Raw genomic sequence first — 16,586 nt, 5'->3', positions numbered from 1 at the left:
TTCCTGCTCAGTAGCTGGCTACTCTTCCACAAATATCTCAATAAAATGTAAACTAGGGTAATACTAGTCCAGGAAAAATTCTTAAGAAAGCTCCTTTCATAAGTAGTCATTTAATGTTATGATTTTTACTTGTATTGTACACGACATTTAAATGGTTATGCTGTAAATGTTTTGAAAAGACTATACTGAAGTATATGCAGACTTTTAGAGCATACCAGCTTAGTCAAGAAGATAGAAATCTGATCACTGTTCGTGCAAACGGGAGAAAACTAACTGCAATCCTCAGAAAGAAGAAATTGAGCAAATGTCAAGAAGTGGTGTAGTATGAAGATTCAGTACCTGGTACTTAGGGTTTTTTTTTTATAGGTGCGTAAGTTATTTGGGACTTGGGAGATCTCCGCTCCCATGTCAGTGTCCCACAGATGTGTCTGGAGCTGTTGACAGGACATTGTGTTCCAAATCTTAAGACTAGGTAAAAGCCGACTTTTTTTTTTTTTTTTTTTTATTTAAAACCTGGCCCTAAACTTCTGAATATATTGCTTCTATCCAAATCCTTCTGAAAACGGAGTCTTTTTGTATTACTTTTGATCTATTGCACAGACCTTAACTGGTTTGCCAAATACCAATGCTTTGCGACATAGCACAGGAATTCCTGCCAGCTGTCAGATGTAGCTGTTTTGGGGAATGAGGTAGCAGAGAGCCCCCGTGCAAATACGTTGGGAATATGTTTCCTTTGTGTCTTTAGCTTGTTTTATCACAGAAATACCATCATACTGTTTCCTGCATGGTCCTGCAGGGTAAATGAATAAAACGAGAGACAGACCACCTGTGTTGGCTGGCTATGCTGAGGGACAGTGCTGTTCAGGGGAGGATGCTCTCTCATCTGTCATCATGTCTGTTAATCCTCTTACCCACTCTTAATCTTAGTGAGTCTTACCCACACTGAAGGTGTGCGACCGAGTAGTGAGTACACTCTGAAGATGGAGCAAGGCAAATACGAGATGTCTCTAGTGGGCAATGAACTGTCCTGTCTCTCCCAGCTGTTTTCCTCCTGGTTTGGGAAGGGCTGTTGGAAGAGTGTGGAAGGTTCCCAGGGCACCACCATCCGCAGGTACACTAGAGGGCAGGATTTAGCCCTTAAATCTTCTCACAGGCTTTAGAAATCTGGCGTGCTTATAGGTACTTACATATTCTTGTTTACTGAAAAAAATGGTTCAACTCCTGCCTAGCAGTTGCACAGCCATAGCTGGATGAATAAGACAAGTACAGATAACATAATTGTGGTGATAGTCACGTAAATGCAGATTCTTGCAAAAGGTATCTTTATGACCTTCTTATATGGATAGATTAAAATTTTTGACAAAAATTGCAGCAATGCATGTACGACATTTAGTGAAGTCAGAGTGAAGACTCTGGGGTGTTTGTAATCTTGAAAAGTGGAATGGCGTATTCCTGAGTTGCTTGTCAAGAAAATGAGATCAGGTGGCTGATAATTGTTTTTATTTGGCTAATAAATGCTTAAAATTTGTGCAGCTGGTTCTAATTAAAAGCTTATCCTGTGGTGGAGAGATATTTAAAAGCATTTTAGAGAAGGTGAACGATGTTAATAATGTTTTTTTTTTTTAAAGGTATGATTTCTTTTGACATACTAGACAAAGGGACTAAATTGCAGTTAGTTAAAACCTGTGGGTTTGGATTTTTCTCTTTCCTTTTTTTTAAAGTGTCTTTGGTGTGTATTACTGAAGAGTTTTAGAAGTTGTTCAGATTCATCTTCTGTAGTAAAAGCAGGTCCAGGTTTGGTATCCTGTAATAAAAGAAAGAGAATTGCCAAGTGCATAGGCAGTTGAATGGGCAAGAAGAGATGTAGCACTGGTTTTGGCAGTAGAATTAACAGTCACAGGGTTCAAAAGGTGCTTGAAGATAAATCCCAGAAAAATGCCCTCTTCTCATGTTCTGTCTCCACAGAATACATGCACCTATCATATTTTCTAAAAGAAAGGGGACCTGTTCCACTGCAGATTTTTGTGCAGAATTCTGTTTAATTGCCCTGTAATTAATCAGTGTCTCCACCTGAATTTTAAGTCATAATCTTTTCACTGACGTTTTGTTTTTGTAAGCTCTTCCCAACTCCCTTGGATTACGTATATGGCAAGCAGTTTTAAAAAATAATTATTCAGTTGTTTCTATGTACTTGAAGTTGTTAACGCACTGAAGTGAAACATGTAACCAGAGTTTCTTTGTAAGTTTTTCTCTGAGCTTAATTTTTTTTTACCTTTTTCTTCTCCAGAAAAATAAATGTGTTCAGTTTGAACTAAATCCCTGAATCCACCCATAACTTCTGATGTGGACAAGGGAAGACTGAAATTTGTATTTTGATTATTATGGTTTTTAGCACTCTTGTGAGCGTTGCCATGGGATTCACTGGCCCTCTGTTGTTTCAGAAAACTTGAGGGGTGATTGTACTAAACTGGTTAATAACCCTAGAAACAATGGAGCTTTTTGACTGTTGATGGCAGCATGTTTAGTGCAATTATCTAGTAAAACCAAAATGGACTATGTAACCTTAAGGCAATCCTGTTTTGAAATAAAGGTTATCCTGAGAATGCTGAAGTTACTGTTACTGAAAAAAGCACATACTTGCATGATATCTGTGAATTGCGTTATCTATACCAGGTGGTATTTGAAATGTTTATGGCATGACTTTTGGAGCTCAAAAGTTTGTAATGAGACTGCATTTCAATACTGATGGACAGTTATTAGCCTTTACTTTTATTCATGTCTGTTTAGGACAGTGCATTTCAAAGTAAAGCAACTCTTTCATCATTTTCAGTAGCATGTTTTGTGACAATATGTGGGTAAGCTTGAGTTCCCATCTGCCTCCTCTGCTGCCTCGTGGCTTCTCAATAAAAATATTTAAAGGGTGACTCTCTGGAGTGCTGGTGGCATTTCAAGATTATTATCTTATGTAGTTTTTTTGTTTGTTCAGGGTAGGGCCAGATTTTGACTGGAGCTTGATATAAATGAGATGATGTCTACAAAGTTGGGTGGAGGTTGTCTTGCACAAACTGTCATGGTACACTTCTGGTTAGGCCATCTTGTATGAACTTATCACTCATGTTTGACTTTTAGAGCTTGAAAACCACGTTGCTCAAGTGATTCAAAGGAGAAGGATATTCAGGGGACTAGCAAAGGATGAAGTAGGAACTAGACTCTAGCCATTTGCAGTGGCAATGTGGTGATATTATATTCTTGTATTGTGGAGCTTGTCAGCTTGCCTCTTACCTTGTGATGAGACTTGAGCAGATCTCATAAAACAGCACTCATTAGGATTCCAGCTGGAATGCGCAAGTCACAAAATCCTGATGCTCGTGACTATGGAATACTGCATGGTGTTTGTTTTGTAAAAACAAGGATAGATGCCAGCTGTGATAGAGCTTGAAAATATTTGCTATCTGTTTCTTGGCTCTTTTTGCTCTCAGGCTGACCCAACCTGGTGCCCACGATGGCAGGTGTCCATCTGCAAACCTTTACCATGCCGATGCATTTTGTATGTTCTGTTGCCGTTCTGTGGTTCTGTAGCTCTGTGGTTATTTTTGCTGATAAAGGATGTCCTTAACATACCCAAGTGTGTAGGCATCACAGCATCTCGATCTGTGTTTGGTATATTTCTTTTGGGGAAAAGTCTGCAGCACCTCTTGAGACTGGCACCGTTTTTTTTGGCAGACTGTATCTTTTCTTGGTGTTTCTGGGTACTGGGGAACAAATACTCAAGTGTTTAATTTCTGTCCCTTTTTTGCCTTCCTCTCCACCCTTCCACCTGTTATGTTGTCATTGGTGACTGGGCAAGGGATCCTTTGGTCAGACACTTCTGCTGATGTAACAAGTCTCTACTGCTAAAAGGGATGGTCTCTCTTCCTTCCCTCAGTCTTAGCTGTGCTGTAGTTGGCACCACCTCTAGCACCAAGTTCAGCAAAGGGATTTAATGCATTGAAGCAGCTCACTGAGGTGTCAAGTGCCAGAGCTGGTGCAAGGGAGGTGGTAGGTGTGTGCAGCTGTGAGTGTGGGATGGAGGGACAGGAGCTGCCCCTTTCCAGCAGCAGCTGGCGGTTTGGTTGTCACTGCCTGTCTTGTGGTACCATGTCCTGAACCATCTTTGTCTGTTAAAATGCAGGACAAGGTACAATGTCTTCCCTGCTGGACAGCTTGAAGACTATGAACAGCTAAGAGTCCATGCAGCTGTGACTTATGTTACATTTCAGGTTAGAATAGTAATTTGGGACCATATTACAATGAGTGTTAATACAGTCCCACAACTCTGGGAATGCCAATAGTGAAACAGATTTCTGGATGTAGAGAACCACGCCTGTTAGAGTAGTTTTGAGCAATACTCCCCTAGGTCTTGTTGATACCTGTGCCAACAGAGGCGGACACAAAAATGAGAGCATGTTCTAGTGTGGAGAAGCAGGCAGTGAGAGGCTGTCATCTCTGTTTGGGAGTCACCTAGGCTATCCTGCTGCACATGCTTGCTAGGCTGAGCAGTTTCTGGGAAATAGTGTATGGATTCAGTTCATTGGGTTTCTCCAACTGTAATGGTGCAACTGGGATGAATAGCTGAACGTGCATCTGGCTGTGCCTCTGAATATGTAAATATGAAGGATTCATTTTGTGGTTTTACAGATGTTTACAGAGTCACTATTGATGTTTTACTGACAGTAATGTAGTTCATTCAGGAGAATTGAGGAAAAAGACCTATAATGTTTGTGTCCTTAGAAATGCAGGAATTCCTCAAAGCTGGAGAGGTCTACAGAACTGTCCCATGTTGCCAGTTTTAATTTATTGTTTATTTATTTAAATTTATTTCAGTCCCAACCTTCTGCTTGCTTTACTGCTTCAAGAAGTCTTCCAGAGGGTTTAACTCTGTGCTCGAGCTAGTATCAATGATTGTAAGGTGTCACTATTTGATATTGAAGAGTAGAGCAAGGTGTCTCTAAACGAGGCTGCATTTCAGTGATCAGTCTCTAGTAACATGGATCAGTGTTGTCTATGTGATATTATATTAGGAGAAAATGCTGCTAGGGATGAGACACAACTGGCCTGCCTGCTCATTTGATGTGGCGTAAGGTCAGATGGTGCGATTGTTGGTGCTTGTAGCTGTGGCATACTTTGGATGCATATTCTTGCAGTGGAGTCTGAAGCAGCATGGAGACTTAAACCAGCAGATAGATGTAAACCAGCACAGTGAGTAGAGTAACAGTCCGGCTGAAGCAGCCAAGCTGCAGATTCTAAGGTGTCTCTCTTGTCTCTTTTGTTTTTCCTTGTCAGGAAAGTGCTCATGTCCCTTCTTAGTATGGTTCAAAGGCATTCAGAATAAGCAGTGGGTTCTTATTCAGAGAGCCGGAAGCTGGGGAGGTGACTACAGCCTGATCCCTCTCTCGGTGCTCCTGCAGACCCAAGTTCTTGGCTCCCCAGTACAGGCTGGGTCCCACGGTATATTCTGTCTGCCTCCTCAGAGTGATCGTAGGGGGCTGTAAAAGTGAAGTGTGTTACCCAAATATTCAAGTCTAAAAAATGCACTGTGCATTTTATGTTTCGGTGCTAGAGCATTTGGTTTCTTATTAAGAAGAACTCCTTATACTCAAGCAAGGCTGCATTCAAAAGCAAGTTAGAGCCTTTTTGTGAAGAGGCTGATTCACTACTATTTGGGGTCAGCAGTGATTGACAGCTGTTGTCCTTCATTGCTGCTCGTGCTGTTCCCCCTGTGGATGCATTATTTAAATGTCAGCATAGGGTGGATACACAGCTTGATGGAAGGGGATAAAATAGATGGAGGATGAACAAAGTCTCTGGGCTTAATGTTGTCTTTGTGTTGTCCTTGCAGTAAACGAGGTGAAGACACACCAGTGAAATACTGTGTGTGCATGTGTATGGATTTTGATTGGGTTTCTGTGTTGACTTTTTGCAAAAATGTTTATTAAAGACCCAGTGATTAATTCAATTTAATTGGTATTGGAGATGGGGGAAATTCAAAATCAACACATAGTCATTGTCTCTCAACCTTTTGGTCAGATGAAGAGCAATCAACTCTAAAGGGCAGCTTAATTCATAGGAACTCCCCCTTATCAGCATGTTAGCTCTTCCTACTGCTGTCTGCTGTGCCATCTCCCTGGCATCCTGCGTGCCTGACACAGTTCCTCTTTCACTGCTGTGCTTCACATTCTCTTGAAATCCAATTTGCTGATTCTTTGTGGCATTTCTAAAATCCAGCTGGATTTTCTTTCCATTTGTGACACTAAGGCTTATTATGCCTGTGTGTTGGCAATTTCTCCCCAAAGTCTGCACTGGCAGGCTTCCTTTCATCTCATTGGATCTATTATCCACTGCTCCGACATCAGTTACAGCCCTAAAATACAATGTGCTACTGAAAAGTTGTTGTGCGAGTTGTATGTGAAGAAGGAGCACTAAAAATACCTTTTTAAAATGACACATTTTACCTTCTCTATCTTGGGCTTGTCTCAGGTTCTCCCTGTTTTTATGTGTGTTTGTTTTGCTGCAAGCGAAAACCAGGTCATAGTTACAAAGAAATTAGTGAATGCACCATAAATATAAAGAGCTGAAATGCTGCAAGTTCTGTATGCATCTTCTGATATTAGTGACATTGTTATGTTGGCTAAACACTTGCACCAGCTTTGTTTTAAAGCAGAACAACTGAAAGTAGTTATTCTGCCATTTACTTTAGTGAATACTAAATGAAGTGAAAGCAGTCGAAAGAAACAGGATGGATTACCTTACCCTTCTTGAGAAAAGCCCTTTGGGAAAAGTACTAAAAAACATGTGTGAACGTGCATTCGTTGTTTTGATAAGGAAACTCTTAAACATTGCTCTAAATCAAGAATTTGGGGTAAAAGTACTGGTAACTTGCAGACTAAGCTTTATTACGTGCTCCCAGTAATGAATGAAGTTCTTCCCTGATAAAGTTAGTGATTTTTTTCTGCTTGGTTTTGCCCTCTTGACTGTAAATGATACGATCAGCTCACCTGCAATGACAAGGAGACTGCAAACAGTGTGGCAGCTAGGTATTTAGAAGAATTTTATACAATGGTGTACTTACAGTGTCTGGCGTTTGAAATTCTTATATAATGCCAAGCAATCACTGTTTACTTTACTCAGCAGCACAAAATATCCAAGTTGTGTTTTGTAAGCAGAATACAGAAACTCTAGTGCTTCTAATTTTTAAAGGGCTTGATGAAGTTTGATCAACCAGTTTATGCAAGGCATGTGGAGAAATGTAGTTGTGCGTGTTTTGCACGTAGGCAAGGGAGCACTAAGCCAGGCTGTTGCCAGAAATGTTGTATGTCACATTATTCTGAAATTTTTCTGCTGCAGGATGACTTTATTGTCTTTTATATGAAATTTAGAGGGAACATTTGAGGATGCTGTGTATTTGGTAATCAGTGTTTCCTGGGAAGCATTCCCAGTATGATAGGTATATCATGGTGGAGTTAGGTGGAGTTGGATATTTGTAGGAATTGAGGTTAAGATACAAATGACAATAGATGGAGAACCTGAATAGGGAAATAATGTTCATTGTATTCAGTGTTTGTACTACTTAAAAAGATAAAAAACTTTAAAATCTGTGAATGTCCATGTTGTGTGGTAGACTAGGTTAGCAGGTTGATATTTAAACAGTTACACTAGTTATTATTCTGTTTAAAGCCTTGGATTTACTCTTAAGTGTAACCGGAACTTTTTGAAGTGTTCATATTTCAGAAGTCTATGTTTCTGTTGCAGATGTTTACATTTTAAAGACCTTAGGTCTGTCTGTGAGTGGTTTTATGCCTCTGGCTGGCAAAAAGGAAAAAGATACGCTTACAATGTTGTCATGCAAGAGCAAAGAAATGTGCCTTTGTACAGGAGCATGACTCACTATTTCTCAGTGTGACACTTCATTTGCTTGATTGTTTTTGTTGCTGTTCTGTGGTTTTTGTTTATTAAAAGATCACCTCTTCTGCAAAGGTTCGATTGCTGTTTTTGTATCTGTTTCTTCTTTCTCCCCCACATGTGTTGCAGGTTTTAGGCAGCATGTACTTCAGCAAATGGAGATGGCACAGTTGTTTTACGACGAGCGTATGAAAGTGAACAAAGAGTTGTTTTGGTCTTTTCAGTCTCAAGACTGGAGATGCCTCATATGTCAACACAAAGCTTATCAGTTAGCAGAAGATGTTAATATGCTTAATATGTCTTTGAGAAAGAGACATCAGAAAGTGTCAGAGACTGGATGTGGGGGGGAGAGAGCCACAGATATTTCTAATTCCTAGATATAAGTTACAGTAGGTGTCACCAGCTCACAGGCTGGGGTTTGGATCAGACCGAGCAGGCAGCTTTGGCTCTGGAAATGCCAAAATGGGGGTATTAATCTCTGTGTGTGTGTACATGTGTGCGTATTTTTGAACCAGCCCTTGGATTTGGGAGGGTTTGTTATGTTAGGTGTGGAGCAAGCACGCCTGACTGTCTTGCTTGGACACCTGACTGGGAATAGACGTTGCCCCCAAGCATGAAGGAATCGGTCAGCTTCAGCTATAGAGTATGCGGGAGTGGGAATTGGGTTGTAGGGTGTTGCAGTTAGCAAAGCATTGTTGATTCTTACCCCCCCCCCCCTTTTTCATGAACTTCCTTGCATTTCTGATAATTATTCCCTCCAGAGGTGATCCACCCGCGTCGCAGCGAGACTGCAAAATAGTTGCTGCTGTATTCTTTTCTGTGGGCACTGAGGTGCGAGAGGGCGAGTGATGGGGAGCTGGCGCAATACCTTCATAGTGTCATTCAGGGGCCTCACGGAAGGATTTTCCTAACAGGGCCTCTGCAAATATGTTGGAGATGGGCCCTGAGCCTTTGGCTTGGGTTTAGCTTTTCCATAGCAGAGACTGTAGTAATGCTAGTCATTGATCCAGAGATGTGCAGCCTGGGATTTTTCAGAGGGTACATAAACTCTCCCTTCTTGTAATTTGAGTGAGAGGTGTTTTGCTAATGACCTTTTCAGTTTGAATAAAGTAGCTGTATATTAGTGAAAACGAGGGGTGAAATAGTATCAGATTCCTCTTTCCAGGGTCCATGAGCTGCTCTGTTAGTTGCTGTGTCTGGGTAAGGCATGTATTTGCTGTTGAGTTGTTAATAAACTCCAAATAATCTCTTGGAGCATTGGCTGATCAATGTTTTTGGGCCCAGAGTCCTCTTGGTAAAATGTTGTCTTTCACACCACATTCTTGCAGCATGTTAATAGTGACGTTACAGTCATGAAAAAGGGCTTCTCTTTCCTGCTCTCTTAAGAAGGCTATTTAAATGAGAGATGCAGAACAGCGAAGAGCTGTGTGTGCAGATGGTAGGCAGTGTAATGATGCTGGCATCTTGTCTCTGGGTATTCAGGGTGGTGGTGGGAGTCCTGCAGGGAAGGAGCTACTGAAAGTGGATATCCAGGTTGCGTGGTCCTGCCCTGGCAGTAGCATTTTGGTGTGGTGGAAGAACTCTGCAGGGCATGAGAGCAGCCTCTGTGCGTGTGTGTGGGGCACTGTGGTTGTGCCTTACAGCAGTAAGAGGTGTGACTACAGTAAACATCGGTGAACCCTTGTGAGCTTTGATTTAGCTTGCATGTATGTTTGACAGCAGCGGAAATGAGGCAGCAGGATTTTCACTGTGAAGTGATAGAGACCGTTGAGCAGGAGGCTGGACTAGATAGGGTTCTTCTGACCTGCATTTTGTGTGATCCTGAGACTGTGGCTGGGTGCTCGTGGTTTTAGTCAACGTTGAAGTCTGTTTGTAGGGACCTTGACTAGGTAGATTATAGTGGAAATACAGCTTAGGCTCTAATCATACGTTTATTTGCTGTATAAGAGTATCCAAAGCCAGGAGCTCATGCTTGGGTTTTATTATAGGGTTGCTTTGATGTGGTGGTTAGATTTCCCATTTCCTTGTGGAAGAGTAGGAAAACGGGGATTTTATGAAACCATTTGGCTAATACATCTCAAATTTCATGTACTTGAGGCACAGGAGTTTGCCTCACAGTCCGATACAGCACCCTCATGTACTGTACACTTACCCTGCTTCTTCCTCACTGCTGCTTGCTCTTTAAATCTCTGTTATTTTTTCCTAACATGTTTCTGTCCCTTTCCTTCCCCACTATGACCTTTGCTTTCCCTCTTCCTTAGTGATACTGTGGCATGCTCCTGCCCCAGGGCATCTTAGCCAGTGCAGCTGCCAGGAGTATAATAAGAGCACGTGGCTTTGCGCACGCTGATTGTCCCGGGCAAAGGGCTTGGGGTGCAGCAGGCTGGTGGCAGATGTCTGACTGGGAGGGTGTCAGAAAGGTAGTACGAGCTCAGCAGTGAGCGACTTCCAAAATGTGCAGCCCTCTTTTTCTAAAGTATTAAGTTGCTAGATTTTGCCAAGATCTTCTAAATAAACCAATTTTGAAGGAGATTTTTGGCTGAACCCTTCATGATGCAGAGCAACGAAACCATTTGGGACCGTTTAAGTTAGTGCAGTATTATTTGGTCTGGACCAGTAAAAAGCTTTGCTGGGTTGGGAGAACTGTAAAAGGACTTTAGAGTTTCCACTGTATATGTAATTTTTCAGTTTGGTGCTCAGGGCAATAAAGGAACTTTTGGAAAGTGTAGACGTTTTTTCTACTCTCTGCATTTGCTAGAATCTTTTCTGTCTGTGTTTTGCTACTTCTCCATGAAATTCTTTTCTCCACTGGCATATGGAAAACTGCATCGGAAATACTTTTTTGAACTCCTTAAGAAAAGATGGGGAAGATCCAGTTCATAACTGAAATCTGAAACCTTGCCAACCACAGTGCTATTAAATACCACTTTTCAACTTCCACATTCTTAGAAAAGTCTCTCCAAACTGTGAAATAAATGCCCTCTTGTAACTCCCTCGAATATGCTGGCTAGTTTAATTTACAACTTGTAGATTTGTCCTGACCATATACCATGTGAAAGAGGGATAGTCATGTATGTGTAACTATAATTTTATGTCTGCGATCCACTAATGACATGAATGCAGGCAGAAATGCGTGCCTGCAGAGCTCTGCTGGCTGCAAGGGAGACATGTCAGTGCCACCAGTGTGGTTTCTGTGTTTAACATGTCACAGGATCAGGACCTAATCTAAAAAAAAAAAACCCAAAACCCAAACAAACAAAACCCAAACCCCAAAACTGTTGAACCTGTTTAAAATATATACATCAGGGAGTGGTCTTGAAGAGGTTTGATCCTTCTGTAAATTGTCTTCCAACAAAAAAGGAAAGGACTGTTCAGTCATTCTGCCTTTCAGGTGCTGGTAAGAATCTTTCTGCCCAAGTGCCACTGTTGGAAAGAGCGCACCTGCAGCTTTCCTGTGCTAGTAGAAAGGAAGCTGGCAAAACCCCCCAGGTCCATCTTGTATGGACATTTGTGTGCATATCCGAACAGCTGTGTGTGTCCCTGAGGGGCTGTCTGTAGTGGGAGATGGGGAAGACTCTCTGCCAGGCATTTTGGTGCATGTTGCAGTGTGGTTCAACATCCTTTAATCCCACAAATTGGACCGGTTTCAGTGGAAGTTCATGTTGGGCTGTCTTTTTTATTGTTTTTCATCCAAAACTGGTACCAGCAAACGCATATTCTTAACACAGCCTTTATGTACTGTGAAGAAAACATGTCCTCCCTCTATCCTTTTTTATACTACTAGAAGGCATGGTAGGTTCACTCAAGCTACATCCAAAGTGATGTGTTTTCCTAGTTAGTGATAATCTCCTTAGGTAAATGTGTAGCTGTTTGGATATCTACCATATAGAGATGTAGATGGTATTATAAGCAAGAAGACATATGACTGTAAAATAAAATCTGGAAATTCTGAGTATTAGATTACCCTTACAACTTTAGAAGGCTCTCTGTGTGTGTGTGTATATATATATAAAAACAAACAGTCTTTAACTAACAATGTAGACAACTGGGTGCTGAGTTAGGGCTCCTTTTGCACATCCTGTCAAAAATGAATATGGATTGAGTCTTCCTTCATTTTGGCTCAGCCAGGATTCACAGACCTTACTGTGAAAAACCGCTGACGAAACATTCACGCTCTCCGTTTTGAATGTTGTGTTGAGATGCAGAGGTTGCCACGGATCTGGGAGGAAGAGCTGGGGCTCAGTGAGCTCTCTCCGCTCAGCTGCTGTAAGATACAAAATTCCCATGTTCTAGAAATGGTATGCACCACCATCGGCTAGCAGCTGGAGACAGGATTTGGCCGCAGTCTGCCTGTGGAAAGCATTTTGCCGTTCAAGAGGATGACAAACAGCTTGTGAGTTTTTTGGTATGGGAATCCTTTTGCAAAACTTGAGGAAAACCTCAGTATCATAAAAGAATGACTTAAAAAAATAAACCCATAATTAAAGATTTCTGGTTTGTACATTTGCATGTTTTTCCTCTGCTGAAAACTTAAGTTTTGTGATCTTACCTGGTGCCGCTGCTGTGCGGGTGACTTAACTGAGGAAGGGCCGTGGCACAGCTAGTGGTACCTGACTGCTGTGTTTCGTATGACACAGAGGAATTGGGAAGCGTGGTTCCAAGGAGGAGAGTGTGACGGGGTCTCCTGATGTCATGGGCAGGGTCGTGGACTGTCAGATATTGTATATTTTTTCTCTATAATTGGAACATTTATAGATGTTTCTTGCTTTTGAGCCAGGTACCTTTTAAACAAGCGCCTTCTGATTAAAAAAAACAAATTAATGCCTTCTGTCCTGCAAGCTATAAATACCCATTGATTAATTTAATTTTGGTTTGAGAATTTTGTCTTTATGTGGTTTGTTTCTCTTTCCATCTTAGGATGCCATATCTGTGTTTGTGCTTTTAACCGTACAGCTTGTCAGAGGGCTGTGCACTGGCTTCTTCGGGGCTTGGTAGCTTTTATTCTGGGAAAATCTTCACTGCAGTATTATGGACTGTGTTGTTATATCCATAAGTTGCATTTTGTTAACAGATTCATTTGTTCTGGTGACAGGTTTGTGACTCTGCTGAGTACAGGAACAAGGAGATGGCTCAAAGGAGAGTTTTATTAGGATACATTTATAATTTTATCTTACAGTATTAGAAGTTTGTGTCAGAGGAAGGTTTTAATTCCATCTCCTGAATTATAGTTCAGTGCCTTAACTTTATTCCATTCATGTTTTCTAAGCCTTTTTTATATCTTCCCAAAGATACAACTTCATCCTTCTTCTTCAGAGTTTCTACCTTGGCATGAAAGGAAATTTGTATGTCTTGCACTTCATTTCTTACTTGGCAGAAAAAGGGAAGATGATCATACTTGGGCTTATTATGAAGAGATACAAAAAAAAGTCTTAATAGTAGTATGAAATGTACTGAGTCCTTTTTAGTTATCAGTGCATAAAGGTCACATAGGTTATAATTGGGATAGGACTTTTTTAATTTCATAACTTCGTGATGACTTAGCTGAGTTCTTTGTTGCAAAACCAGCAGGCACCGACTGTAGCCTTGCACTTGGTGTTCATCACAAATTAAAGGGCATGCTACACATGTGAGCACTGAAATAACTTACTGCTGTGCTGCAGGGGGGCCTTCTCAAAGGCCGGCAGAATAACTGGGAAAATGTGCCTTTTTGGCCCTCAGCTTGTTAATTGGCTGTTTCACAACAATCTGTGCTACTACTTGGGATTACAAATGTCATAATTAGTTTGCTTTCATGGATCTGGTTTTAAGGTTCAAGTATGCTGAAAGCAAGTATTATGAGTAGATCTGAAATGATGGCCTGTGGCTGAACTGTTGCTATGGGTGACCTAAAGGCTGCAAAAGATACAGATCATCGGTGTGAAGTGTCACATTTCTTTTATGACCACTTGTACCGAGTTGCATTGAGCCAAACCTAAAGTTGTTGCTTCTGGTGATGACTGCATGGTCAAAATGTGTTTGATTAGTAAGGCATCTCCAGATCAACATAACACTGTGGCAAATACTTAACCTGCCATTAATAAGGCCATAAAATAATGCTGAAGCCTGAAAAACTTACAGTACTATTCTGGCTCTGTTTATTCATGTGTTTTTCCAGTTGGAGAGGAGAATCTAGTGAAGCTGATTTTGCGTTTGAGGCTTTCAGTATTGCAGTGCTTTTCAAACTCTGCAGGAAAATCTTTTTTCTCTCCCCTCCCCTTTTTAGAGTAACACTTTTCACAAGCTTCTCCAAACTACACAAATATTTTTACAGGCCTTGAAAACCTTTACTAAAAGTTTGTTTTTACAGAATCTGAACTTCTGTCCCAGTATGATGCTGTAGGAGTTGGTGTGTTTTTTCATCAAGAGAAAGTCACGAAGCATAATGAGGCCATTTTGCAGTAATTAATATTATTGTTCAGATATTTCACACAGCTGTTTCTTGTTAAATGTGTGGTGAAAGCTGTATGCTTGGGCACATCTCAAAAGTGCATTTCCCCCAGTCCCTGCCCAGAGCACTTCTCCATGTTATGGCTTCCCCAGAGGGCAAGGAGTTGCACTGAAGGTTTTTGAAGCTGTTCACAAGCCTGATTTTGGCCTAATAAGTCGGGAGGGCTGTATTTTGGATACTTGATTCTGGGATGAAATTAAACATTTCACCTCAGTCTTTACGACTACAGAGGTTTCTGTATTCCTGGAAGTCTGGAGTTATTAGTGAATTATGAGAGGAGGTCTTTTGGTTTTTGGGGTTTTTTTGTGTGTTTTTTTTTTTTTTTTCCTTTGTGCAAAATGGCAACAGACACATAATTTCTGAGAAACCATTTTATCTTCTTTGGAGTGCAGCATTTGCATTAATGTGGCTTCAGTTATGTATACAAAGTAGTGCATTTACAAGCAACTCGTACTGATGTCTGCCTGTATCTAGGGAAAAATCAGATTAAATAATTTTAATGCTTAAAAAAGGGTTTGCAGCAATTATCCTAAAGATTTCATGTTCCTGGTATTCTTATTGTTGGAGTTTCTTCAGTCCTGTCTTTAGGGAACAACAGAAGTAAACCAAGAAACACTTAATTTGTATTGCAAAAACCCTCTTTTTTTTTCCCCCACAACAAAAAGCCAAATAAACAGCAACCTCCCTCTGAACCTTCAGACATGTTCCCGCTCCAAAATTTACAGTCCCTTCAAACATTTATTCTGGTGGTTTAAAAGGTCAAGCTTTTTAAAACTGCATCATTAAATAGAAAAAACTATATATTCTGTAAAGGCAGGTAGGTGAATGAAGCTCGTGGCTCAGATGATGTACGCCAGTATTGCCCATTAGACTTGCCCCACTAAGGTATAATACCAGTCTTGCCGTATGCAACCAGGTATGTGTTTCTTATGAACCCTTCAAAGCAAGAAATGGGCAAACACAAACCGGTGCAAGTCCTTGGTTGAGCACTTTTGAGTGCATGGAGTGCAGCTGTTGGTTCCTCTAGCTGGGCTTTTATCATGGGCAGATCTCTGTGTAGTGTGTTCAAATATAAATTATTTTTAACAAATTCCTAAAATAATGTCTGGGATGCAAGCAGAAGGAAGGAGAGGTTCCAGCCTAGTTCATTTTTGGACACAGCGATAGTCTTGTACCAGATGAGTCATATCCTTTGTTCGGACACCTGATGGACACATCAGTGCCAGCTTGTGACACCCTGCTTGTTCTTCTTTAGTTGCTGCAGTTCTTTGGCAAAAGTCTTTAAACATCCCAAGAAGGTGAGAAGCCGTTTCTCAGCTATTCCTCATGTTTGATGCCTGTGTTGCAATGATATTACTTCCTGTGACGGAAGTATAATTGCTCTTAAAAATCCCTGTTTAGTGGAACTGTGGATGAAAGCAGAGCATTGCACAGAAGAATACTACTCATCTGGTCTCACTTCTAATTGCTCGTTTTTAAGTGAGAGGGTTTGCAGATGCAGGTTTCACTGGCAATAATGGCCATCCAGAATAGAGGAAAACCAAGGGATTTTGGCAGATCCAATTTCTTGTGTTGTACTGTTACTGAAATGGTTGTGTTTGTTTTTAGCAGAAATCTGAATTGTACTACCTGTGCAAGCTGGCTTGAGCTGCAGGGAATGGGCATATGTTTTCTGTGAGGGGGAGGAGAAAGGGCCACATGTCAAGCTGCAAGCAGTCTAAAGTGCTCACCTGAGTTGCTTTGAGTGTTAGGACAGCACGTACTTTGCTTCCTTTTCCTCCTATTCTTCTCCAGAAAAGTGGCAGTTCCAACAGAGTATTTAGATTTATTTTGAGCCCCAAATACCGAAGTCATGTAGAAGGTATCTGGGGGACTTTTCTACGGTATTTGGTGTAGGTTCTTGTATTGTAGTATTCCCCATGCTGTGTAGCTAATGGTTGAAAAACCTGAACTTTTGAGGTACAGTGTCTCAGATCTTCCTGTTAAGGTTAAGCTGGAATGCAGCACAGATGCAACTTCTGGCTCCGCTGTTTTAACCACCTAAGGCTTGATTCATTTCTCATTCTGAATGCAATGACAGGAATAGTCGGTGAAGAAAAAAGACAGAAACTAGCAGACAGCTCTTCTGTACTGGGTGGAGGCCACCTTTGGCTTATAGCTT

This window comes from Phaethon lepturus, unplaced genomic scaffold (genome assembly GCF_000687285.1).
Source record: "Phaethon lepturus isolate BGI_N335 unplaced genomic scaffold, ASM68728v1 scaffold42324, whole genome shotgun sequence".
NCBI lineage: Eukaryota > Metazoa > Chordata > Aves > Phaethontiformes > Phaethontidae > Phaethon > Phaethon lepturus.
The sequence above is the reverse complement of the archived record's forward strand: the minus strand, read 5'-3'. Positions refer to the sequence as shown.